Below are 27,553 nucleotides of genomic sequence, written 5' to 3'. Positions count from 1 at the left end.
GTGATATGTAAATACATTCACATTGTCTTTCAAAGCACTTTGGAAGTAACTCTCAGGTGGGGAAACAACATTCGTTTGTTTTGGGCTGTTCTTACCATCACAAGGATGAGAACAATAGGGAGCTGATACCTCCAGTCTGCTCTTTTTGATGTGTCTGAGATAGAAGTAGGTGTGAGCCAGATGGAGCTAAAAGTGTCCAATAGACCAGTGCTACTCAAACTGGTGGTCCGCGGACCAGTGCCGGTCCATGAGCCATTGGCTGCCAGTCTGCGCGCACACTGGGGAAAAAAATTGTTGGTCCCCCACATCAGATAGCTTGAGAAGCACTGCAGTAGACAGTCATTAACTAGCATGGCTAGTCTCCCTGGTATGGATTAGTTTAAAATATCCTAGATCTTGTGCTGTTTTTCCTGGACAACTTTTAGGGGAAGTCTAAGATTTCCAACATAGGTTTTATCAAATCTTGGAAAACCTTAAGTTCATCCACTGAGGCTGATGTAAGTAGATTCACCACTTTGTCAGGAGAGCATGAGGATAGTGCATCAGGGATTGGATGTGTTTCCTCTTGAGGCTGATGTTATTCTTCATTCTATCTGTGTTACCTCTCAAGTAGTTTGAGCTGGACCAGGTGGGGCATTTGAGGTGGCTTGATCTGTCTTTTTGGACAAGACAAACTAGCTGTATATACCCGAGGGAGTCCTGTAAGGCTAAGGCTTATAGGGGGGAAAGAGAATGTGAACGTGTACCAGGTTGGGTGGTCCCTGTGAGGTTTAGATCCCTTTCCATTACCCATCATTGACTCTTCTGTAAAATCCCTCCCTGATTCCCATTGAGTGACCCAGGAATGTTAGACATGCAAGAGATGATTCTCTGTTTTGTTCAGCAGAAAAGGAGGAAATGAAGTATAACCTCTCTAAGGAATTGCCTATCTAAGTCTTCCCAAAAGAGGAGACTCTGGTACCAGGCTCACTGATAAATCAGTTGGAACTGTATAGTTTTACATACTGAGATAGTAGGTACCAAGGTAGCGGGTGATTCAGAGGTTGCTGTGGTGGGAGGAACTGCTACAATAATAGATGCACTTGGTGTGGACACCCCGGGTACCAAGGCATTAGTGCAGAGGTTGTTGCTGGGGGTCACGCTGTCTGTGGATTTTGAAGGTGTCATATATGCTGCCTTATACATTGATACCAGTGTGCTCAGATGGGTTTTATCAATCTTATTTACCTTTGAGGTATGAACCTAAGATAAATCATGCTGACCTTTCTGTTCCTTGTTAGGTGTCAGGGATGGTGACCTGTTCCTAGGCTCATCTTTAGAATTGTGCTTCTTTCTTTCCTCTCTCACGTTAATGTCGATGTAGTGATGGATAAATGGGTTCTCTGAGATGAAGTGTACTGGAAGCTCAGAGTGGTAACATGGCTCCATTGGTCCAAGAAAGATAGACTGACATGGCTGAGGCTTTGTTGAAGTTCTCTCTGAGTTTGAGGAGGCCTACATCAATTTCTCCAACAGGAAAAGTTTCAGTCTCACCTCCTCCTGCCTCTGGGTGCACTTTGAGAAAGAACAACACGCAGAACATCATTTTGGGATGTGTTTCTTTCCAAGGTAGATCAGATACTGAGGGACATGAGGGAAAGCTCTCAAACCTTGGTGACTTAGTTTCTGCCACAATCCTAGTACCCTCACCTGTCCCAAGGTACCAGCAGAATATCTAGGAGGTAGTTCCTTGAGTCAGAATGGGTTTTTCTTACCCTCTGAGAGATTTTGTTTTTGTTTTGTTTTTTTGCTTGAAAGGTCTTAGGGGTTCAATTTTTATTACTAATCAGTGAGACATCAGATAACGACGCTCAATCAGTTTTTAACAGGCATAGACAAATCAGCACAGACTGAGTGGGTTAATACTTTACCCAATCTGGGTATCAGGCTTGCAGTTTATATCTTTGCAACTCTAAGGGTATGATCTCATTTGACCTCTTTTTATACCCTATCAGTTAACATCAAAAAGAAAAGACCCCCATTATTACAGATCTTTTTTGTCTTCTGTTATCTAGTTTGTGCCTTCTGTTTTTCAGAGTACAGAGACACATACCCCAATTATTAATAGCAGGGGTTCCCAAACTGCGGACTGTGGCCCAAAGGTGGGCTGTGACACAGTCCCAGGTGGTCCGCCATAGGCAGAGTTGGGTGAGCATGGGGGGCCAAATGGTATATGTTGGTGGAGTGGCAGCCAGCAATGACCCCTGCTCAGGGCCCAAGAAGTACAGCGTCCCTGTAGGGCAGCAGATGGTGAAGTGGAGCTGCCAGGTGGTGGGCAGAGGGCAAGAATAAGGGGCTAGCCCCTAGAGGCAGCGGCTCCCAGGGTAGCTGGAGGAGGCTGGAGGGTACGCAGCAGTAAGGAGAGCTGCCAAACGCTCTCAGCTGAGCCACCTGTCCTACTGAGGGGACTTACCCAGGGAGGGTAACAGGGCCAGGCCCCACCTCCGTGACTTGGGTAGTGAGAGAGGCCCATAGGGAGATGCTGACTCCCAGGCTGGTTGTACGTCCCAGGTCTGCGCCAGCTGCTCTGCCACCATGACAGGGAGCACAACACCGTCTCTCACCAGGTACCCCCTCCAGCACCCTCCAAATACCCTCTCCTAGTACACACACCCCTCCAACACCGCCAAATACCACCTCCTGCGGGGCCCCTCTCCCTGATGATATGTGTTAATAGAGGGCCAAAGTGCATATTGCAGCTTCACAGGTGGGTCCCAGGGAAAAAAAAGTTTGGGAACCCCTGCTTTTGTAGCACCTTATCTAGTTAAAGACCTATAACAACTATTCCATTTATCCTAGTACACTGTTTATATTTGGCATCACTTTTGGAAGGTTCTGCATACACAAACAGGGATTCCATAGAGTTCACCTGCTAATAAGTTTACACACTGAGGTTTGGAATATGTGAAAAGTATGCTGACAGTCTAGTTCATAGTTTGCATAAATGCAAAGAATACAAAGTCACCTAAGATATATAATATTGTCTAAAAAGAGAAATTTGGCATATTAAGCTATTAGATAGGCATTTAATTTAAATAATTACAGTGCTAGTGGAGATGGACTTACACTCTTCTGCTGATTTTGGATAACTCTGCACATGGAAGTACTCACCATACAGTTGAAAAATCATGAACAAAGAGAAGTATATTTCTAAATGTGGTCTCAAGGTTTAGCTGTTTGATCCCTCAGCACTGGAGTGCCATTTCCTCTGGCATCAATTCCATTGTCATACAGAGTATTTCTAGACTGGCATAATAGAAAGTGGCTGACACAGATATACGACATATCTTCTGCTAAATTGCACAATTGTGGATAGCCTTGGCCAGCTGGACAATCTGAAGTTTTCCTGGAAAGTTCAGTGTTCCACAGTGTAACTGTTTACAAGAGCCAGTTAACTCAGGAATTTCTCACTGCCTTCAGTGGCTCATGGTTCAGGCCTGTATACTCCAAATTTTCCTATGAACCAGAACTTTTTTTGGCAAAACTACTTTCAAGTAGGAAATTGATGACGTATCATATCACAGGGGGAATCTGAAGGGGAAAGCATAGTTTTTTGTGGGGTATTCTAGAGCTGTGTATTATCCACATGGGTTTTTCTAGTGGTCTCTAGTATTGTAAGTGCTTAAGCACTGGTTTCAGAGTAACAGCCGTGTTAGTCTGTATTCTCAAAAAGAAAAGGAGTACTTGTGGCACCTTAGAGACTAACCAATTTATTTGAGCATAAGCTTTCGTGAGCTACAGCTCACTTCATCGGATGCATACTGTGGAAAGTGTAGAAGATCTTCTTATACACACAAAGCATGAAAAAATACCTCCCCCCACCCCACTCTTCTGCTGGTAATAGCTTATCGAAAGTGATCACTCTCCTTACAATGTGTATGATAATCAAGTTGGACCATTTCCAGCACAAATCCAGGTTCTCCCCCCCCACCCCCCACACACAAACCCACTCTCCTGCTGGTAATAGCTTATCTAAAGTGACCACTCTCCTTACACTGTGTATGATATTCAAGGTGGGCCATTTCCAGCACAAATCCAGGGTTTAACAAGAACGTCTGGGGGGGGGGAGGGGGAGTAGGAAAAAACAAGGGGAAATAGGTTACCTTGCATAATGACTTAGCCACTCCCAGTCTCTATTCAAGCCTAAGTTAATTGTATCCAATTTGCAAATGAATTCCACTTCAACAGTCTCTCGCTGGAGTCTGGATTTGAAGTTTTTTTGTTGTAATATCGCAACTTTCATGTCTGTAATCGCGTGACCAGAGAGATTGAAGTGTTCTCCAACTGGTTTATGAATGTTATAATTCTTGACATCTGATTTGTGTCCATTTATTCTTTTACGTAGAGACTGTCCAGTTTGACCAATGTACATGGCAGAGGGGCATTGCTGGCACATGATGGCATATATCACATTGGTGGATGTGCAGGTGAACGAGCCTCTGATAGTGTGGCTGATGTTATTAGGCCCTGTGATGGTGTCCCCTGAATAGATATGTGGGCACAGCTGGCAACGGGCTTTGTTGCAAGGATAGGTTCCTGGGTTAGTGGTTCTGTTGTGTGGTATGTGGTTGCTGGTGAGTATTTGCTTCAGGTTGGGGGGCTGTCTGTAGGCAAGGACTGGCCTGTCTCCCAAGATTTGTGAGAGCGTTGGGTCATCCTTCAGGATAGGTTGTAGATCCTTAATAATGCATTTAATATGAAATACTAGCTGATAGCATTAAGTGTCCTTGCTTCCTTGATGCTGGCCAGAAGGCTGTGGGTCCAGTTGGTTATTCTAGACAAGGCTTTTTTAAAGGCACCAGTTGAGGGTAAAACATTTCTAACAAAATCAAAAAGCTTAGCTAAAGAAAATATTTCTCAGCTGCTGGAAATTAGCCAGTGAGTAACAGAACTGCAATGGGGCACTGTTTAAAAGGGTGAGAAAAACATTCAGGTCCCATTGAAGCCTATTGGAGTTTTGCCATTGACTTCGATGGGATCTGGATTTCACCCGTAGAGTTTTCTCCACCATCTCCCTGTGATATCATTGACATGAACTGTGACTGTATAGATCATTGTTGCAACCAAGGTCCTATAGTTGCACCAAATCTTGTACAAAGGAGGTCAAGTAAGGTGTCTATGGAAAGGTTGTAATTTGTTGGTTATGATTATGATGTCTGTGGTTATGATTATGCTGTCTGTATGTGTGTATAATTTTTGTATTTGAAGCTATGAATATTGGCTATGTACTTATATCTCAATGTGTTTGATTCTAAGTAGCTTCAGTGAAACATTTGGTCAGCTTCTTGAGAAAAGACTATTCTCAGTAAATGCCCAATCAAGAAACACTTAACTGACAATGGATTTTGGGAGACGCCAATCCACATCTGAGCTTTCCTGGGAACATTCAAACTAACATGTAAACAATGGCGTCAGCCTGCAAAAAGCTGAATCATTCAGCTTGCCCAGGTGGCTACAAACTCCATCTTGTTGCTGTGATTTTGCACGGAAGAACAAAGGAGCTTCTGCCCACAAGAGAGAGAATATAAAAGGCCCTGGAAGCCTCTCCATTTTGTCTTCAGCTGGCTCAAGAGATGGCCTCTCCTCCCCAAAGAGATGCCTGAAAGAAACTGGAACAAAGGACTGTGACTATGGGGTGTGTGATTGCTTTACCCAGGCCATAAGTCACAACGTTGGTCTCAAAAGGATTGGGCCCAGACTAGGAAGGAGTCTAGTCTGTGAAAGAATCTTATTGGGACATCTCTGAGGGTGAGATTTACCTGTATTCAGTTTCCTACTATATTAGGCTTAGACTTACGTGTTTTGTTTTATTTTGCTTGGTAACTTACTTTTTTCTGTCTTTTATTACTTGGAACCACATAAATCCTACTTTTTATATTTACTAAAATCACTTCTGCTTATTAATTAACCCAGAGTAAGTAATTAATACTTGGGGCAGCAAACAGCTGTGCATATCTCTCTATCAATGTTATAGAGGACAACTCATGAGTTTACCCTGTACAAGCTTAATACAGAGTAAAATGGATTTGTTTGGATCCCATTGGGAGCTGGATATCTTGGTGCTAGAGACAGGCGCACTTGCTAAGCCATTTTCAGTTAAGTCTGCAGCTTTGGGGGCGTGGGTCAGACCCTGGGTCTGTGTTGCAGCAGATTACCTCTGAGCCCATTTTCTCTGCCAGTTTGGGCCTTCAGAACCCTGCCTTGTTGAGCCAGATATGCTAGTCTCAGAACATCAAGTGACAGTCCCAAGGGGGGGTCTCAGTGACCGAATGCATCACACGCCCTCCTTAGGAAGCTGGAGTCTGGACTCAGGGAGATAGTCCTGTTTTCCTTATTATTTTACTCCTTATTACTTTTCTTATTGAAAACTGAATGGACTGGAGAATGCTGAGTGAACCCTCACATTAGGAGAAGATGCTGACTCCAACATCTGACATGTAAGCAGCAAAATGAGATGATACTAAAGAGAATGTTCCTCCCAGGACATTCCCTAGGCTGGGGAAGAGTTTTATAAACCTAATATGTGATTGTCATCAGTCTCACAATGGTCAATAAAGAGACAGTGAGACAGAGGATTGTTGTGATAACAATGCTCTGTACCTGAGTTTATAGGATATTATTGGATATGCTTTGTTCTTGATTTCTTAAGCAATGTGACCTGTTCTTGTTTTCCTTGCAAAATAAATGGTTTATGAAAGTATTCCTATTTCCTACGCCACTGAAGACATTTTCATAGATTCAGCCCAACTCCTGCAACTGACTGCATATAGGCACAACTCTGTGTTTGCATGGCATCTCACTGAAGCCAAAATTTTCAAAGGTAGCCACTGATTTTGGGTAACTTCAGCTGGATATATGAGTGCTTGGTGTTTCTAAAATCGCACTTGAGGTAAACACCCCTGTAGTGTGGTGGTGGTCATCCCTCCCCGTTTGGTCAGAGGGAAGCCACACTGCCTCACTATGTCACCAGGGTCACTGCCTAGTATCAGGGGAATTAGCAAATCAGGTGCTAGCACCCAAACCCTCTTGGTGGAGCAGAGCACCAAACAGTTTGTGGGTTTGGGCCCTCAGGAAGGGCAGAACAAATAAGCAGGCTATGGACTCTGGCTCTCAGTCAGGGTAGAGCTATTGATCAGTCTATGGGCTCTCGCTGTCAGGCAGGGATGAGCTAGTAAGTAGTCTATAAGCTCAGGCCTCAGACAGGGCGGAGCACCACACAGCCTGTCGTCCAAGGTCTGGCAGACAGCAGACAAACAAAGGCCTTTTAGCCTATGGTGGGGAGGCTGCCACCCCAGGGGTGGGATTGGCAGCAGGGGGTATGAGGACTGGGCCCACCCTACTCCACCCAGGTCTCAGCCCAGGGCCAAAACACGGGTGACCTGGATTCAGGCAACTACACAACCAGACTGTAGTCTAGTGTCCCTGGGCCACTGCCTACAACCCCTTTATTTGGTACCTCAGCCCCATGGGTGTCCTCTGTCTCCCCGGGATAGACAGCCAGTGGCAGTCCCAGCTGCTCCTTTGTGAACTTGGTCTCCTCTGGGGTCAGGGTGTCATCTGGTTTGGCAACAGAGTCAGCGGCCTGCAGTGAGCAAGATACACATGTCTCCTTCCCTGGCTTGGCTCCAACTGAGCTGGAGGCTCCACCTTTTGTATTTCCTGTCCTGCCTCTCAACTTCTGGTGGGAGGGGCAAGCCCAGCCTGACTCTGCCCACCCGGGCTTGGAGGGAGGCCAAACTGCCTCACTACAACCCCAAAATGAAGACTTCCCAAAGCGAAGGCCACTTTTCAAAGGGTTGGCCTTCGTGGTTTTATTAAATTGTTGCTCTTGAAAATGGAGGCATTTCTGGCCTGGCCCTGTTAGTCACAGGCGTAACAGACATTATTTTTTAAAGTGAAATTATTACTAGTTCTCCATCTATTGAAGTTGATTTTAGCTGAGTTGCCTGGGTGTAAATGAAAACAGAATTTGCTCAGAATTTTTATTTTCTCAACCTTTAGCAGAGTTAACTAAAGAGTAGCATGAATTTATTGAAAATGTAAACAATCATTTATGAAAATGGAATCCAGATAGCTCTGTGATCCTATAGAAAGATTCTTTACTCTCTTAGGATATTTCCCTGGTCAGTTCATTCTTATTCACAAAAAATCCTGAGACGAATGCATAATACCAGCATCAGGGTTTTGTGAAACCTATACTATCTTCCCATTTACTCATCAATCTGCTATAAATTCTGATACTGATCTACAAAGCCCTTAACAGAAAAGGCCTACATGAACCTTACCTTTCCCTCTGGAACCCACCATCACTGCAATGATCATCAAAAACACTACATTTAACAGAGTTGAGGTACAAGTGCAAGAGAGTCAGAAGTAGCGCTATCTCAACAGTGCTCCTGAGGAAGACTGGGAAGAGTCTAAACCTTGCCATTTTCAGGTTGTGCTGTAAGATTCACCTCTTAGGCAAAGTATTCTCCCAAGTACTCAAAACGCAATTAAAACCTGGCAGCCTGCCCATAGGTAGAACGAAAACCAAACCAAAGTACAGTAGTTATATACAGTGATGACAGGAGCTTTTGGAATGCCTGTTGACAAAGACAGAATGAACTGCTTCTTGGGTTAATATTCTACTTCTGTGTTTTGTAGGATTAATTCTGGATTAAACCACAAAGGCATCTGGCTTTTGGAGAGAGCCAAATTGATTCTACAAAATGTGCATTGGCTGATCAATAGAATCATCTGCTGTTTGTTTGTTTGTTGCATATAACAAAAGGAGGAAAACACAAAGTGATCGGCACTGCACTCGTTATTAAACAGCACTGTAATCTATAGGAATAAAATTAGAGTGCTTCAAAGGAGAAGAAGACAAATAAGACAAAAATCCCCACGAATATGTCTCCTTAAAGTCTGATTATTTGCAGTTAAGAACCAGGTATTTCAACACTCATTTTTTTAAATTAAACAATAAACCTCTTCAACAGGGGCTTTGATGTTGGCTAAGCACCATCTTCCATTATGAATGCTGGCCTGGGTAAACGCTGATCCATTTCTCCCTCTCCAAAGCAATTCCAACAAAGATGTGCATTATTAATCCTTGTAAATGTTTGTTTTGGTGACACATGGCCAAGTGGGAGTAGAAGGGACAAGATGTCAAAACACAAGTATGCATTTCCCTCAGAGGATCATGTTTATAAATTTGATTGAAAAGCCATCATATAATTACATTTCAGAAACCCAAACTCCTTCCAGCTGCTAAGAAAAGCTTCCAATACTACCTCATGTTTCACACAGTCTTCACAGTTAGCATGCCAGCAGTTCTGAGTTCACTTTTGGCCATTAGAATTAAACTAGGGGAGGAGCTGCTACTTTGGAGAAGAACATAGCTGTGGATTTTGAGAGAGTGCCAGCGCTGGAAGGCCTTGGATGCTGGATGCATGTTGGGCTGATGTATCCCGCATGACACAGTGCCAAAACTGAAAAAATAATTAGTTCCATAACTTGGATTGTACAGATCATTGACAGGGGGTGGCTGATATTTAAATGAGTTTGCTGATTGCCATAAATGTAGCTTCATATGATAGGCCTTTCCAGTTCCCGTACTGGGGATGCACAATTTACAGAAATGACTGTGTGCTAGGTTGTAACTTACCAATCTGCTCTGAATAGTGGCTGGGCTGACCCAGGTATAGACCTGGGAGGGAACTGTGACTTGTTACTGGCAGTGGGAACATTTTCAAATTCAAGAATATCATTCTGAGTTCATACAACTGCAAAGTTCAAAGCAGAGCTTAGGGAGGGACAAACCTACTCACACTGGGGGAAAAATGCTGACATCAAATGTTTGTGACTCAAACCCACTAGGTTTTGAATAGGTCTAGAACTGAATACTTCTGTGCTGAAAGAAAATTAAAGTTGCCCAAATCTGACAGTTCACTTTCCTAATTTAAAATAATTTATAATGAATGAAGTTTAGGATGTGTTCCTAGCTGATATTTTGTATGCATTTGCATAACTTTCACATAATTGACGGTGATGCTGTGCCCCCAGTTATTTTTATTCATTCATAGTTCATTCAATCTAGATTAATGTTCTAGTCTTAACCTAGTTGATGTGTCCCAAGTTATTTTATTCATTTATAAACTTCTCAAGAAGGCAGCAGCATAATAGGTGATGGTAGCAGTTTCCTGTATTTTTCTTCATTGCTCAGATGACATTGGATGGTTATAATTTACAAGAACCAATCAACTCCCGCTTTTTTTTAATGGTTCTGTCTTTCATCCTATCTCCTTCCTGCTTCTCTCTTCTGGCCCCATATGTGTCAAGTAGTCCTCAAAATATCCAAGACAGCTAGGATGGAATTGTGGGGGGAAACAAGAAAGAACAGTAAGCGTTTTACAAAGAAATTAGTGCAGAGCCATTGTCCCTTGCCAACTTTTATCATCATCCAATGTCACTTCAGTCATTCTCTGTATCTCTCTTTTCCTTTCCTTGCTGTTATCCTCCATGTGTTGTAACAGGGACTTCTTGGGAAGCTTTTATATGAATAATTCATCAACCAATAGTGTTTTTATATGCAGAACATACAACATTCTCAGACCCAGTCTCGTTACAGCTCCGATATTTTTTATTGTACATTGCATCAATTCCACCAAATTTTTGATATAGTTTTCAGTGAGTAAACTAGTAAAAATAATTTCCCCATAGGAATTTGATCTTGCAAACACACAGTACCCAGAACTCCCACTAACATAAATGAGAGCTCCTTGAACGAAGGGTTAGCAGAATTGGATCCAAAACAGAAGTTATCAAGTGGATTTCTAAAAACTATTATTTAATTCTGACTGGTTTAAACCCACTCAAAGTATAATCGTCCACAGACAAATTGCAAGCAGTCCATAGACACATACATATTTCTAATAAAATACGTCAAAAACTTCCCTATAGTGTAACCTCTAAGGCACATTAGGAAACATTTAGCAATCAGAAAGTGGATCATTATTATTATTCTCCTATTGCCTCTTCCTATTAGTTGCTTTGGCCTTGATTATCTGATTGGCTTTTTCATCTTTTGGCATATTGTATGTTTTCTCCAAAGTGCACTAGGGTGACTCAATCTTCAAAACGTCACAATCCACTCAATTCTTCAAACCCCCCGTATATTCACTCAAACCTTGAAGTTAACAAAAATATCTAGAGGTGAAAAAAATATAGTGCTTCTTGTAAAACTCTTCCACTGAACTCCATTCAGCTCATTTTCTTCTCTTGTTAGCTTTAGAAGCTGCCTTACAGTATATCTAAGGCCTATCTGGAATAGTAGTCAGTATAGTTCACAGAAAAAATATTCCCTTTTCTCCTTCAAAGAACATAAGACGTTTCCTGTTGAAAAACTCGATTCCACAAATACTGGAGATGAAGTGATTGAACAGATCAAGTTCACCTAAAAACTCACAGGGCACAATTTAAGCAAGGGAGAAAGACCATAAAGAAACTTAGGGTATGTCTACACTACAGACTCTACAACTGCAACACCGCAGCTATGCCTCCGTAGCAGAGACACTTACTACTGCAATGGCAGGCTTTTTTCAGCGCGGAAGTAGATCCATCCCCTTGAGAGGCAGTAGTTAGATCGACGGAAGAAGAATTCTGTCTACAGTGGGGTTAGGTCAACCTAACTGTGGTACAAAGGGTGTGAAATTTTTCACAGCCCAGAGTAATGTAGCTAGGTTGACCTAAGTTTTAGGTCTTTACCAGAACTTAATCTCCTTGTATTCTTTCTACTAAGTTAGAATAGTACAACAAAAATGTATATAGCCCTATTCTCACACCAAAGGCTTGATGCTCCAGTGCTTTGTACGTTGTGTAGCATGTGAACAGATGCCAATGACTACACAAAGTGAAAGGTGAGCCAATTCAGACCTTCTAATTCCAAATAGTCTGGTAACTCTCTGAGCTGAGAGCACCTTTAATTATTCTGGAAAACTATTCTCCACTGAGCTTCACATTCTGACCTCCAGTTATGCCTTCTCTTCAATAATTACATAAATCCTGCACTTTTACGTACTTTCATTTTAATTTTGTAAGCGGCAGTTTCAATGTTATTCTTAGCATTTTTATCATTCTCAGGACAACCCATCTGCCATTCAGCAGCAGAGACCATGGAGACAGATGGACTGGCAACTTATTATATTTTTAATTTAGGCTTAACGTTGGGAGTACTGTGCTGACCGCCTCCATTTCTCTTATTACTAACTGCATCATTGAGAGAACACATATAAACGAAATACAACTATAATAGCCCCTAGCTTATATATATTAGGAGGAGTTGCCATTCTGTTTCCATTCTGGATGACTAACTGTTCTGTTCCTGTACAGCCTCAGCTCCAGTAGAATCCACCTTGAAACTAAAATCTTGGAGGACATCCAATTACTAAATATTTGACTATCTTTTAACCACCATTAGCCTGTCCTGCTTGAGACTTAGCACTATTAATGAATAGCTTTGTCACATTACCTCTGGAGAAAATAGTTAGTACTTAACAAAGCCAACTGACATTCTGCTTTGATCAGGATTACTTATGTGTGCTGAACTCACTCTAGATTCAAATCCTTGACAGCGTGGATCACATAGTGAGTATTAGATGAAATCAGGGACTACTGATGAAAACAAATTCTGTAAATGATCTGGTAAAGTTCCAAAATCAATTTGCTCTCACTGGGATGAAGCTTACGTCATAGTAAGCTGCTTGTAGCCCAAGACCATGATTAAGGTGTTAAAATTACTTAACCTATTTGTTGTTGCATTTCCTAATGTTTAATGATTCATACATTAACACAAGATCCTAATTCTATACCATAATTCTGCATCTTTAATTGTCTGCTTCCTTGTCTGTGAAAGTTGATCTGTCATTCACTTCTGTCTGAGCAACAGATAGCTGGAGCCGACACCTGAGCAGTTTGGCTTCGCAGGGCCCCCCTTTGGCATGGGGTCCCAGGTAATTGCCCTTCTTGCTACCCTCTAATGCTGGCCCTGACTTTTATACAGGGCCGCTGGAACAATTTGTATAGTGGGGGTGCTGAGAGCCATTGAACCAAACTGTAAACCCTGGATATGATGGAAACCGCGGCAAGCCAGGGCATGAGGCAGCACCCCAATTTCCAGAACCCCAAGTTCCAGCACCTTTGCTTTTATATGCAGAAAAATATAGCTGTTGTGGCACAGGTTTGCCATCGAGTTTTTATAGCATGTTGGGGGGGACCTCAGAAAGAAGAAGGTTGAGAACACCTGCTCTGTGCCGCAAAGCTGATCCCCCTTCTGGAGAATTAAAGAGGGTGAAAACTTATCAACATCTTCCTCTTGCTTTAGTCACATGGCACAGATCCTTAAAAGTATGTAGGCACCTAAATCCATCATACAGGAACCAATGACTTTTCAAAGCTGTCATTTAGCTGCTGTCCAAGCCCATAGGTTTCTAAGTCCCCTAGGCACCTATGTTTCCTCTGGTTGGCATTTGTAAATCAACCTAAGTGCTGATGCCATCCCACAGCTGACCAGACATTCAGAGCACTAGCACAAGTTGAAGTCCCAGAGACCCTGAAGCATAATTCTCAAACTTGGCAGGGGAACACTAGTCTCACAAGATGGACCTGATCCTGTAGGCATTCTCAGAGCACACCTAACACCTCTTACTTGCCAGACTCACATCAGGAGGGTTACCTGCTGGCTTCTGTATCTGGTGGCAGGCCACTGGTAGGTGGAGAGGCAGCAGAATGCCTCCACAGCTGGGGCACAGGGAAGTGTAGAACAAGTTTTAGAGAGATGGCAAGTGTGAGCAGGAGATGGGCGGGGGCAGAGAGAGAGAGCATCTGTTTCAGCTGCTGCAGCATGGGCTACCTAAGCAATTGACCTGGCTTAAGTGCCTAACTCCAGGGGAGGGTTTGCAACTATGGATTTCAAGTGGAGGGAGGCATCTATCTTTGGCCCACCAGCTTAAGTTCTCTGTATCCCTCTCCTCAGCATTTCATTCTTGGCTAGTTTAGGTGGCTCCCCACTCAGCTTCTTCTCTTCTTCAACACTTAGCCAGACAGTGGGACGTAGTGATCATTCTCCATTTGGTTTGTTCCTGTGTGACCACAAGGATTTGATGGCCCAAGAGGCCAACATTGGAACAGACCTGAAGAACCCATGTAATAGGGGGGTCTGCCTCTGGGCCACCTCCACACCTCAGTTCGTGGAATTTTATCCCGGATATTACAAGCCACCTGGAAAATGGCATTTGCTGGAATGTTTTGTGGCATTCTTGCAACAGATGAAGTCATTCCACTTTATGCCCAATATATGACATTGGCATTTTATGTGGAAAGCGTCCAATTTTGCCCAGTCTGAGCAGTGTAATGTCCATGTTTCGCAGCCACACAACAGTACATGGAGGATACAGCTCGGTTCTCGTGCTGAGATGATGGGGATTCCATATTCACTGTAAATGACCCTTGGGAGATGTTGCAATGCCAATCCGATGGAGAACCTCCGTGTGAGAGTTGGAGGAACTGGTGAGTATAGAACCCAAATAGCAAGAGCTGCAGACTGCTTCAACAGTTTCGTTATTCAAAGAGATTGGAGTCGTGGGTGGACCTGGTCCTAGATTTTGCAGCTTTATCTCTGACCACGAAACATGGTGGTCAATCTTATCTGACTCCTCCATTTGCTGGAGTGCCTCGCGAAACCCGTTGGGACTGTGTACTAGAAGAACAACATCATTAGCGTAGCCAAGGTCTGAGCAAGAGATCACCAATCTTGATGCCTATGGACCTGACAGAATGCTGCATTATGAAATCCATTGCCCGACAAAAGAGTGTAGGGGCCAAGACGCAGCCCTGCCTGACACCAGATACTGATTTAAAAGGTGCTGACATCCGATTCCCCAGACATACACGGGCAGTGGTTCCACTCAGCTGACCTTTTTATTTATGTATTTATTTTTGAAAATCCCTTCCTTGTGCACATGAAGCTCCCATAAATTGTAGAGGAAGCCTGGGTGCCAAGGTCAGGACTGAAAATTCCACTGGGCAGCAGGCCATCTCGGGGTGAGGCATTGCAATGCTAAGCAGAGCAATGTCTAAGTACCTTTCAGGATCTGGGCCAATGGTCAAAAAAGACATGTAGGCCCATATCCCTCAATGGACTCTGCAGGGGCCTAACTGAAGACAGTGAGGCTCTCTGTAGGCTGAGCTCTTCCAAGTGCATTCAGTCCTGTCTAATGACCATTCTTCTACTGGGCCTATTCTCAGAAGATATGTGGCAGTATACTCCGGGATTTCTTGCCTTGATTTTTCTTGGCTTGAAAATCTGATTAAATAAAATTTGTAGTTAGTCGTTGGCAGCGTGTGTCTTCCTAGTGTATACTGTCCCAATTCTCTGCAGATAGCTGACACAGCAGACCTCAGTTGAACTGCCCACAAGGACCACAAGACTTGATTTGTATCAAAGGCACCTGGCCAGGTTTATTGTCCATAAAGCATGGTCTTACCTCCCCGGATCAATGTCTACAGTTACACTAGCACATGTAAGCCCATAACAATGGACTCAGCTCAGTGAATGGCAGGACTTTCCATTCCCTCCTTGGCTGGCTAAAGACCTCCCTCTGAGACCCCTCTTTATACACTGATACAAACAAGTTACATATTGTCCCTCTGAAGTAGTTAGTTATCACCCTTTCCCTTGTACATGTTGATTCGATCAAAACATCTCTATCCATCATACTGTCATCCTGACCTTATCTTTAGAAGGGGTCAACATGTTCCTATTATCTTTGGGGAGTGTGTTTGTACCATACTCGGTATCGGGGGCGTTTTGGTACCATCCTTCTGAAATGTGTTTGCGTGAGTGTCCTGTGCTTAGCACTTCAGGAATGGGTGTGTTTTTGTAATGCCAGCCCTGTTCTTGCCAGGTGCTGTGAACTTGCACACAGGCAGAGCCTGGCTTCTGCTCACAGCCTGACTTTGGCTAACTGCTTTATATTAGCAGGGCCTGACTACTACTTTAATTCAGGCCTCATGTTTCAGGCTGTCTCTTTCTACTACATTTGGTGTATATAAAACTAGACTGGACAAAATTATAGAAAATACACTATAATGAACAATCCTTCATTGGCAGAGAATTGGCCTGGATGATCTAATCTCTAATTTCTAATTCTGAGATTTGTTTATTTTTTTGGCTTCTAGTAGGGGTTGATGCTTACACCTTAGACTTTTTAAAACTTCTTTTGCATCTTTGCATCAACACTGTTATGTTTCCTAAGTTGTTTGCAATGTTGTTGTAGCTGTGTTGGTCCCAAAATATGAAAAAGACAAGGTAGGCGAGATAGAAGGGACAAGCTTTTGAGCTTCTCAGAGCTCTTCTCAGGTCTGGAGAAGGTAATCATCATGCCCAAGTTAAATACAAGGGTAGGACAGATAGTCAAGCATAAGGGGTTCACACTTGCTGTAGGAGAACACTTAATCTGAAGTGGGCAATTAAGGGTTCACAGGCAGTCAGTTGTTGAACTGAGCCATAACACCAGTGTCTGGGTTAAATTCATGCTTCTTAGTGTCCAGCAGATGTTATGAATTTAAGTTCCCATGCTATTCTTTTGAAGTAGTCCAGGTTTCTTCTGAGGATGAGGACAGAGGTCATATATATATAATGCATATTAATTTAAAAGGATTTTATAGTTTTGTTAAATAAAATGAAATGCTAATACAAAGTGATAGAGGTAAAAATAAACAATCCCAAGAAAAACCCTTTAAGATGAATTATAACCAACATATTGTGGAAAACTGGTAAAGATACCAAAGTAGCAAACTCATTGCAATACTGTTGTACATATTTGAGATTCCCCCAATCTATGCCTGTGACAAGTTGCTGCAGGCTTCAGTGTCCTAATGGAGTAGGGTCAGGCCCACAGTGCTTAAGGGGATATCCGCATGCCTGCAGCCGAGTTCAAAACAATGACCAGAGTGGCCACTTGACTTCAGGAGATTATGGGACATTTCCGGAGGCCAGTCACAGTGCAGTAATGCAACACGTTGTCCACACTGACACCCGGGCATTTCAGCCAGGGCACAGCAAGCGCTATGCTTCTCGTGGGGGTAGATTACCAGGAGCACTCCAGCTGCAGAGTCCAGGTGCTCTAAGTGCCTTGCCAGTATGGACACCTCAGGAGTTAGGGCGCCTGGGGCTGATTTAATGCGCTCTAACTTGCAAGTGTAGCCAAGGCCTTATTCTCACACTGAGTAGGGCTTATGCACACAACAATTCCATTGATTTCAAGAGGAAGTCAGACAATCCTAGGCTACATGAGCATGGGATGTAGAACTGGGGTAATTGTGTCAACACTGCATGAACAATTTTGTCAACATTTATTTTCATTTTCGCAGGCAACTGCAACTTGTTCAATATTTGCAGGTATGACCAACAATTTTAATTTTCTACTTCTGATCCCACCATTCAAGAAGAAATGTTGATTAAATTGTAGAGGGTTCAGAAAAGAGCTACAAGAATGATTAAGTACTAGAATAATTTATCATACTATTTTCAGAAATATAAACTTTGCTATGACTTAAAGAATTTGTTACTACTTGCTTCTCCATTGCTTAAGTAGACACTGTAAGCCCTTTATGGAAAATTAAACAGTTACTACTTTCATCTAGTTTGCTTGAAAAGACTCTAAAGGAAATAAATCAGCTTAAAAGAACATACTTCTATTAGCACAATTTTGTTTTTCCTGAAGGGCAATGCAGTTACTGTGGACAGTGGTAACTGGAGTTCTGTTTTGCTACTATTTATTTACTTCCTTCTTCTCTTGCTGATGTTCTTCAGCAATCTCCTTTTGTCCTTCCCCCTTATATGTGTTTGCACTGAAGCCAGTCAGAAGGTGTACTTGGCAGATGCATGATTATACGTTGAGGCCTGAAATGCCTTTTGTTGAGCAATGGTCTGTGTCTAGCTACTTGGAAGACCTAATTTCCATCACTTATCCAACATTTTTTTTATTAGAAGGGAAGCTAAGTTACTTATGTTCAATGATTGCCATTGCTATTGGGAAACCCATTTTCCATTGACATCCTTTTAGTTTGTTTGTTTATGAAGATTTTTGTTTCTTTGTCTATTTTGCACATAAAGACTGTCACCAGTTCCTAATGATATCCATATGTAAGTCCATCAAACAGTTGGGTCCCCATGGCCACATATGATCAAAACACACAGTGGCCAAAGAGCCATTCACAGAGCATTAATCAGAAACCAAGAATAAATTAGAGCTTCTTTGCCACATAAAGACAGTAAATTTTTATTGGCTGCCATTCAGCTAATGACAGGGTTATATTACTCTTGATAGAGATTGCCCATCCATCTGGCCCTGTGTATCTTTTCTCCCTCATAAGTACTCTGATTAGAATTTTGCTTTGCTCACAACAACAGGGAAGAAAGTCTACAGTATTCTCTCTTCATTTATGTTTAGCTTGATATCATTAAAATATTTTAACAAAGTACAATAACGGTTTGAAATTTGGTTGCCATTGGCCCTAACTTCCACTAAGCAGGCATCAGAGACTAGCAAAGCCAACCTTTCAGTTTATCATTTGTATATTTTGCTAGCAAGATTCATTCTTTCTGTACCCCAAGGTCACTATTAACCACCTCAGATTGGCTTATAGTAATAATTTAGTAAGAGTAAGTCTTGTGCTCCCAAAACAAAACTGATAACATCTGCCAGACTACACTGAACCACAAAGTGTGTTCTATAGCTCTGAATTAAGGGCTTTCAAGTGGTATCACCAAAAGAAATATTTTTAGGTTGTTTGTGTGTTCTCTCTTTTAATCACCATATACAAGCACAAGACTAGAAGGAGCGTGACATTTTTTAAGGCCAGATATAGTTTTCATTAATCTTCAGTGGCAAAACTACCATTAACATCAAAAGGACTAGGATCAAGCCCCTCGATAGCCAGCTGTGGATTACAAAATGATTTAAATGACCCTTCTGATATGAGGAATAAGATAGCACAGGCTACAGCAGCAAAATGGAATCCTACAAAACAAGCAATGTTCTAAATTTCTTCTATTTAACTTCCTGTGTATATTCAGGTAAGCAGGAACTAATTTGATTGTTTTTAGAAACATACTAGAAATTTTAAAAGTCTTTTTCACCAATGAAATCAGCATTGCTTCAGATCAACTACATTGGTACAGCAATGTGCCATGTTGGGTTATGTTGCATTTCCATTCCTTTGCTGGCCAAATCTTTTTGCAGTTATTGAGTGGGCTGATATGCATCTGGTATGCCTCACAGCCTGGCAGTTTGCCTGAGCTTTCAAAATGCCCTCTGTTGCCTATTTTCTTCTATATGATTTGGCACAAATTTATGCTACTTCGGTGTAGTGTGTACAGCTCTAGAAAAAGGGGACCTTGAGTTGAATGAATTACCCCAAATAAAATTATTTTATTTTAAGGAAATTTTAGGAGCTGTTCTTGGCCCTCTTCAAAAATTAATGCAAAGCACCATTGAGTTAGTAATACATGATAAAACTTTAAATATATAAAGAAAACCTGATGAATAATACAGGTAAACTGAAACACAGTATGTCAGTATTGTAACACTTAAGGCCCTGATTCAGTCCCTATTCCAGAGACCATTTGTCCGGATATCCTATTCCGGATACCATTTGTCCCAGATATCCTATTCCGGATATCCTATTCTGGATACCATTTGTCATGTTTATGGGGCTAGTTATGTTCCCTTTCTGGTCTCTCTGAGTATACCACCTCAGGTAATAGGCCTCTTGTCCTTAATAACGTGGAGTGGCATCTTGCAAGTCTCTCACTCTTAGATTAGGATTTGGATGCAGCACCCTATTATGCCAACCAATTATTGGCACACGGGCCTGATGGGGTTCAGGCACTTGCTTGATCTTGCCTTGGGGCCTTGTGACAAGTGATACAGCAACCAACAGTCTAGTTAAATCCAAGTGTGTTTATTAGCAAACAGGACAAAACATTAGTGAAAATGAATTCAAACAACAAACAGCCTACATGTGTATTTAGTCTCATCTAATCTTGTGCTTCACAATAAGCTACATTAAACAGGCTTCCCTCTTGAGTTGCACGAGTAGAATGGATCCAGCTTACATCCTTCCAGGAAGCCACCAAGCTGCAGATACCCAGCTTCATCCCAATTTGTCTTCCAGTGATTTATTTCCCAGTCTATTTTCTTCCCCCTTCAAGGAAACTAGCTTTTCTCAAAAAAAAAAAAAAAAACCAAAAACCTACCACCATGCCTCTGTCCCCCAAATACCATAGTGATCAGTAGTTTGTGTTACAGGGCCCAGATGTGATGTCTTCCTTTTGCCTCCGATTGTTTTTTCCCAGTCAACCAACCAAGCCATCTAAGAGAATGGCCCCTTGGTGGTAGCTCCATTATTTCAGTCAGACCCGTTCAACCTTAATGATTTGTAATCATTGGTCCAGCAACTGTGGAGGAGTATGTTGAAGCCGTCTGCTCCCCCAACATTCCAACACACACCACCTCAGAAACCCTATCTATAAACCACATTTTTGGGATACAGATCCCTGTTTACCACCAAACATCCCCACATTTGTCACAGCGTTTAAGCATGTGCTTAAGTCCCATTGAAATCAAGCAGACTTGAGGACATGCTTTAAAGTTCTGACCTTAATAATGGTGGATTTAAACATGTGCGTACAGGTATTCCTGAACCAGAGCATGGGAAATCCTCTGTCAGTCTTTAATAGGGCTAATGTTCTATAACTTGTTTCTGTAACAGTTTTAAACTAGCTTTTGACTGACAATTGATCAGGCAAACAAATATCCAAAATATGTTCTGGAATAAAGTAAAGACATACAATACAGATGAACTAAAGACCACAATTCACAATCAAATCACAATGGCAAGTCTCATTAATTACTTTCAAATTATAAAAATAATAGAGAGCAACATCATGGCAAATTTACAGTCAAATATAGTACAAGGCAGCTATCCTCCAAATGCTTAGGCACATACTTCACCATAAACATGTACAAAGCTACAGTAATTTCAGTAGGCCTACTCATGTGCTAAAATTTATATATAAAGTGTTTGTAGTACTGAGGCCTAAGTCACTATGGCCCTTATTCAACAAAAAATGTGCACAATTGCTTAACTCCCACTGAAGTTATCGCAGTGCCAGGTGCTGTGACATTACCCAGATGTACCCTTAAATTGTTATTAATTAGAAATATTTAATTAATAAATATGTATACTTTTACTTCCAGTGGGAACTTATTAGTTTGTTTCAGCTAATTTGCTTTCTTCTTTTTTTAATCCTTCAAAATAAATGTAGGTCCTTATGTTCCTATTAATAATCAATCATGCTACTGATCCATTATTAACATAGGCACATGAGTTGCAACATGCTTAACTTCAGCATAGCTGTGTACCCAGTCCTCAGTTCTTTTTTAAAATAATTGTTTACTCATTTTAAGAAATGTGTACTACTTAAAATTCTTACATTTAAAAACAAGGAAAGAAAGGGAAATAAAAAAGATGTTTCACAGAGAAACTAAAAATACACATCTTGATTTTCTGTAATACTTAATTACATAGCAAGAGTGGGCCAAACTTATCTCTGGTGTAACATCGCTGGTATGAATTTAGTTATGTCAGGAATGACTTTGGCCTAATAGTTACAACAGATGGAGTAAGTGAAAGTCAAGCAGGCTTTATTTAGATCTTCCTGATATGTAAATGCAGACGTGTAGGTGGCAACCTGAACTGTGGGTGACAATAATGAGAAATAGTACTTCCATCCAAGGTAATTGGAATTTGAAGAAAGAATTCAAGCTGAATGATGTGTGTAAGTCTAACACCGACAAACCCCAGTCATTGGCAGGCGGGATCGAACCTGGGACCGCTGAAGCTTAGTGCATAAGCCTCTGTTGCATGAGATAAAAGCCAACTGGCTGTTAGCTAAGGCTGCAGAAGACTCATTAATTTCTAAGGTTTCAGAGTAGCAGCCGTGTTAGTCTGTATCCGTAAAAAGAAAAGGAGGACTTGTGGCACCTTAGAGACTAACAAATTTATTTGAGCATAAGCTTTCGTGAGCTACAGCTCACTTCGTTGGATGCATCCGATGAAGCGAGCTGTAGCTCACGAAAGCTTATGCTCAAATAAACTTGTTAGTCTCTAAGGTGCCACAAGTGTTCCTTTTATTAATTTCTAAGTGATCTCAGTGCCACTACATGGGAAAGAGCACCACACACAGGAGGTGTGTGAGTTACATACTTTCCATAGCTGAGGAAGGCCATCCCAAGCGTCAGAGACTTCCCAGTTGATATCCCGGATGAGCCCTCACTTGTAACCCTGACAAACCCTGATCATCGGCAGGTGGGATTGAACCTGGGACCTCTGTAGTTTAGTGCATGAGCCTCTACTGCATGAGCTAAAAGCCATGTGGTTGTTAGGTAGGCTGTAGCAGACTCATTAATGTCAAAGTGGTCTCGGTGCCACTCCATGAGACAGAACACCACACCCAGCAGGTGTACGGGTTATATAAGCAGCATAGGGAACAAATATGCCTTGAATGATTAATAATTAGTAATTTCTCCAGGCTCTCAAAATATATAAAGCTATTTATCTCATAACAGGATCCACCTAGGATGTAAAGACAATAAAACGATGATTCATATCATGTGAGACACTCTGTTGAAGGATACACAGATCAGCCAAGGTAGGGAGTTCCACTCCCCAAGACTAGAAACTAAAATGGCTAAATGAGATGACTGTTAAGTCACTTAGACAAAAACTCTCATAATCTGCATATTGATAAAACCTATTTCTCCCTCCCAAAATAGCTAAAAAGAAGTCCAAAACATTACCAGGCAAGGGTAATACCCTGATTTCCTATGCAAAATGGTCTATTGCACATTGTAAGTGGATCAAGAGATGAGTGGGGAATGTGTGAGTTAACCAAACTAGAAATAACTTGCTGTAAGATTGAAGGTCAAATAGAGCAAGTTTACCCCAAGAAATCCAAACCCCATGTTTTCACACCAAATTATAAACTATACATCTGTTTTCCTTGTAAATCAAATATACCATGGATAATCTGTTTTGCCCCATCAATATGTCTTTCACCTCAAATGATAAACTATACTTTTATTTGCCTTGTTAGTAAGATCTCTCTATATGTGGATAGTGTCTCTTGTTCTGTTGCAAGCCCTAAATAACATGAAATGCTTACGTAAAATCAAAGAATGTTTGAAGTGTGTTCATCAAAGTTGGAAAACTATAAGCGGTTTTGTTGGTTTTCATTGTAAATAATTACTGTACTCTAGAAGTAAAAGGAATTTCATGGCACAAGGAAGAAAGAATGTTGAAAGATATAAACCAGGGTATAACTTTGAATTATTAAAAGAAATTGTTTAAAAGGGAGGAAATTCCAATTAACAATGTGAACTAATATTGAAATACAATCCTTGAAATGAATCAAAGATTAAAAAGCCTTCAATAAGGAAAGGATTGAAGAAATTTGTTATACATCAACACCATATATTGGATACTGATGGAAGCAGCAGAAAAACAGAGAGGTGAAATTTGAGTACTCAGTTGACATGTGTCCAATACAAATCAGAGGGTAGCTCCCTCCAATGATCCCTGAAATCAGGGTATATAAAACTGAGGTCACCATGTGGGACCCCAGAGGTGATTGAACCCAACAAGAAGCTTCAGAATCCTAAGTGACACTGATGCCCATACCAGCCTCCTGGAAAGGACTCTCCCCCATCCCAGGGTTAAAAGGATATGAAAAAGTGGTGAGATTCCATTTCAAAAACTGAATTTCCCCTTCTAGTCTTTAACATAAGTAACTGTAGGTTATCTTGTTAAGGCTACACTCTAGTGAGACCTCCAGTAATCATATTTTAGATTTTAACTCCTTTATAAATCCAAGCATATTGACCTAAGAGAGATTTGAACCATAATTTTAAGCAATTGCTTTTGATATTCCAAAACTTGTCAATTTTGGACCAATCCATTGAAATAGCAGGGACCCAAACATTAAGTACATCCTTCCTCTTTGGAGAAATTCTGGTAGGGTGATAAGTGTGTTAAATATTAAATAATTGATTATCATAAGTAAATGTAATCAGAAATCTTGGTGATTTGCACCGTAAATTGGTGTAACTGCTGAGCCTCAACCCTAGTCATTGACAATTGCTTGCAAGACAGCATTGGTTTCTTCAGTACTGTAGCCCATAAGGCTAGTTTGCTAGCTTGCTATATTGCATAATATGTTTTCTTTTGGTCTGATTCATATTATTTTGTCATTATGTCTTATGATTAGTGAATCATAGTATTTTCTTGATTTCTTGTTTATGTTGAATGCCAGTTTACGGTATTCATAAGAGTTATCCATAATAGTTGGCTATAATGCAAGTAACCTACAGGCCTGTATCCTGTATGATTTGCTAGAGCAAGTTAGTGTGAGTGTTTGCAACCTTTGGTATAAATAAATGGCCTATGCTTTACTTTGGAGAAGTGAATAGGGAACCGATCAAAGAACTGAATTGTTTTACCTTAGGTCTGGAGCAGACCGGTAACCACAGGGCACACCACAGACATGGAAGTCATGAGTTAGGCCAACGGTAATGGTTTCAGGAATTAAATAATCAATATTAATACATATAAGCGTATGTCATAATATGTTAACCTATAGAGTAAGTATACCAGAAGATTTATGTGGGTGAGGAAATAAGATATGGGTATGGTAGGTTGGGCCTAGATTCCTGCAGTGGACAGTACCGGACCATACAGGAGGGTCATTTTTTCTTATCTTCTATCAAGCTATCAGCTCAGCTTCACAATACAGCCTAGCTACTTAACACTGGGAAAAGCCTGGACCATCAGTTCCTCGGGCATGCCAGAGATGAGGCTGGTCCTCTGTCTCCTGCTACCAGGTCTTCAGGGAAGCGTATGAGTATGCTAGCTTAAGTAGTCTTTTAGAATAGAAATGTTACCTCTAGGGGTCATAGAATTGTTTTACTTCTTTGCGACTCTGTGTTTTATACTGTTTATGCTTCTTTCATTCATTGTAATAAAGATCTTAATAAGTCGGTATTGTGCTCAGTATAAGTGTCCTTGCCATACACCCCGAAAGTCCTCTCACGATATTGAGCTCTCTGTATTCTCTATCCCTGTAGCCTGAATTGGGACAAGAACCTAAAATATCTTCTGATCAGATCAGTGGTGAGCTATAATAAACTAGCCCATAAATTCAGGTCAACAGTATTACCTAGAACATTAAGACCATAAGAACGGCCATACTGGGTCAGATCAATGGCCCATCCAGTCCAGTATCCTGTCTTCTGACAGTGTCCAATGCCAGGTGCTTCAGAGGGAATGAACAGAATAGGGCAATCATCAAGTGATCCATCCCCTGTTGCCCATTCCCAGCCCCTGGCAAACAGAGGCTAGGGACACCATCCCTGCACATCCTGGCTAATAGCCATTGATGGACCTATTCTCCGTGAACTTGTCTGGTTCTTTTTTGAACCCTGTTATAGTCTTGGGCTTCACAACATCCTCTGGCAAAAAGTTCCACAGGTTAACTGTGGTTTTGTGAAGAAATACTTTCTTTTGTTTGTTTTAAACCTGTTGCCTATTAATTTCATTGGGTGACCCCCAGTTCTTGTGTTATGAGAAGGAGTAAATAACACTTCCTTATTTACTTTCTCCACACCTGTCATGATTTTATAGACCTCTCTCATATCCCCCCATAGTCATCTCTTTTCCAAGTTAAAAAGTCCCAGTCTTATTAATCTCTCTTCTTACGGAAGCTGTTCCATGCCCCTAATCTTTTTTTGTTGCCTTTTTCTGTAATTTTTCCAATTCCAATATATCTTTTTTGAGGTGAGGTGACCAGATCTGCATGCAGTATTCAAGATGTGGGCATATTTATTTATATAGAGGCAAAATCATATATTTATACAGAGGCAATATGATATTTTCTGTCTTATCTATCCCTTTCCTAATGATTCCTAACATTCTGTTAGCTTTTTGACTACCGCTGCACATTGAGTGGATGTTTTCAGAGAAAACAATGACTTCAGGATCTCTTTTTTGAGTGGTAACAGCTAATTTAGACCCCATCATTTTATACATATAGTTGCCTAGTCAGTTTAGTGAGATCCCTTTGTAACTCTTCACAGTCTGCTTTGGACTTAACTATCTTAAGTAGTTTTGTATCATCTGCAAATTTTGTCACCTCACTGTTTACCCTTTTTTCCATTCTTGACATTGGTTGTGTCTACACTTGATTTGTAAACTTTTGATTGTATACTAATGTGGTTCTGGGTGAATTAATAAATTGTTGGTTAGTTAAGAATAACCAAGTATCCTGATTTGAGAAATACCGTTCAAGTTAAAAGTTGACATGAAAAAAACCCCAGAATTAAAATTAGTAGACTAACACTCTCTGGACTCAGTAAAAAGGAGTGACCCTATCAGATTAACTTCTATATTGCTTATAACACTTATCCAATTGGCAATAGACTTCAGTTTTAAAATCTAACTGGCCCTGCGGCAAATTCATAAAAAATGATCCCCTTTCATACTTATATGTGTGTCCAAGTTATGCAATTTTAATCAGCCCAGTGTAACCCCCATTTTAAAACTGAACAAATGTCTTCCAAGTAGCATCATAGTTAAAGTTGAAACCAAAGTTCCACATTCCCAGGGAATTACAGACCAGTCAGCTTAACTTCTGTACCTGGAAAGATAATGGAGCAAATAATTAAGAAATAAATTTGCAAACACCTAGAAGATAATGAGGTGGTACATAACAGTCAGCATGCGTTTGTCAAGAACAAATTGTGTCAAACCAACCTGATAGCTTTCTTTGACAGGGTAACAAGCCCTGTGGGTAGGGGGAAGTGGTAGATGTGGTATATCTTGACTTTAGTAAGGCTTTTTTGATACTGTCTCGCATGACCTTCTCATAAACAAACTAGGGAAATACAACCTAGATGGAGCTACTGTGAAGTGGGTTCATAACTAGTTGAAAATCGTTCCCAGAGAGTAGTTATCAGTGGTTCAAGGTCATGCTGGAAGGGCATAACAAGTGGGGTCTCGCAAGGATCAGTTCTGGGTCCAGTTTGGTTCAATATCTTCATCAGTTATTTAGACAATGGCATAGAGAGTACACTTATAAAGTTTGCAGACGATACCAAGCTGGGAAGGACTGCAAGTGATTTGGAGGATAGGATTAACATACAAAATGATCTGGACAAACTGGAGAAATAGTCTGAAGTAAATAGGATGAAATTCAAAAAGGACAAATGCAAAGTACTCCACTTAAGAAGGAACAATCAGTTGCACACATACAATTGGAAATGACTGCCTCGGAAGGAGTACTGCGGAAAGGGATCTGGGGGTCATAGTGGATCACGAGCTAAATATGAGTCAACCGTGTAACACTGTTGCAAAA

The 27,553-nt window shown here is 41.2% G+C and overlaps 1 long non-coding RNA gene across 1 annotated transcript; it reads right to left on the bottom strand.

The window, feature by feature from the left end:
- Nucleotides 1–206: 206 nt before the first annotated feature.
- LOC122466449 lies at nucleotides 207–27,132 on the bottom strand. The gene is made up of 4 exons (XR_006291931.1): nucleotides 27,122–27,132; nucleotides 26,173–26,182; nucleotides 13,684–13,689; nucleotides 207–326 (listed from the first exon to the last, which is right to left on the bottom strand). It is a non-coding gene; the product is annotated as an uncharacterized LOC122466449 (long non-coding RNA).
- Nucleotides 27,133–27,553: the final 421 nt, after the last annotated feature.

The sequence above is a fragment of the Chelonia mydas genome, chromosome 1, assembly GCF_015237465.2.
Source record: "Chelonia mydas isolate rCheMyd1 chromosome 1, rCheMyd1.pri.v2, whole genome shotgun sequence".
Classification (NCBI taxonomy): Eukaryota; Metazoa; Chordata; order Testudines; family Cheloniidae; genus Chelonia; species Chelonia mydas.
Note: the sequence above shows the minus strand (reverse complement) of the source record. Positions and strands in the feature narration are given on the sequence as shown.